Consider the following 1,071-nt stretch of genomic DNA (forward strand, 5'->3'; position numbering starts at 1 on the left):
GTTTTTTATCTGAGTCCTCTTCATTCCCACTGCACTTGGTGCTGCTTTGGCTGACGGGGAACACCCCATAACCACAGAGACTGACAGGAAGACTGGAGACTGTCCACTTCCAGCTTGGAACTTACTGTGTAAATAAACTTCCAGAATTGCTACCGTGAAATGAAAATGCCACATTCCACTTTATAATTTTGACCCACGTTGGGGAAAACTGGCTTTTCCCCAGCTCTTTCCAGGGTATAAAATTCAACCCCTTCCTTAGTAAGTCTCATTGTCCTATTTTTTTCTTTGAAAGAGAAAACGTGTACTTATTTTTCTTTTAACAGTTTCTTCCTTTCTACCCTGAAACGATGAACTCTAAAGTGTAAAAAAAAAAATCTAGACAACAGCTTCTTCCTTGTAAAAATATGTATTCTATATTTCTATTTTTAAATTCTATGCCAGAAAAATGACTGTCCCATCTCCACTCCCTGCATCAGGGGCCTTCCCCAGGGGTCTGCACAGCTTGTACCAGTGCAGGCCAGTGGACAGAGGGAAAAGGGAGAACAAGGGTGGCCAAAACTTAACTGTTGCTTTTGGATTGATCCTGAACAAGAAAGAGCAAAGAGCGATGATGAGTCCCGGCCCCCATGCACACCCTCCACCACACTGTCTTCCTGCTGCAGCTGGTTTCCAGGGGCTTTCACTAGGAAGCAGTTAAGCCCCCCATCCCCTCCTTTTTTCTCTTTACCCCTTCGGTGTCAAAGATTTGTGGAAAAGAAACAGGATATTTTTTAGACCCATTTCTAATTTCTATATTTTCATTGGATACTGAAAAATACTGCAAGTGCCCCAAAGGCTGCTGTAAAGTTGAGGGGAGATAAAATCTTAAGATTACAAGATAAAAAATGAATCCCGCCCCCACCAAATGAAAAGAACAAAGGAACTGGTCTTCCATTTTGCCACATTCCCTGTTCATGACGGCTACCAAACTAGAGTCATTAATATTTCATTAACCAAAGAAAGTGGGTCATCTGACCTCTACAGTGGGGAGTACTCAGGCCATTTCCATCACCCGACAAGATGCCAAGGAGA

Source organism: Eubalaena glacialis, chromosome 10 (genome assembly GCF_028564815.1).
Source record: "Eubalaena glacialis isolate mEubGla1 chromosome 10, mEubGla1.1.hap2.+ XY, whole genome shotgun sequence".
In the NCBI taxonomy this organism is placed as follows: Eukaryota; Metazoa; Chordata; class Mammalia; order Artiodactyla; family Balaenidae; genus Eubalaena; species Eubalaena glacialis.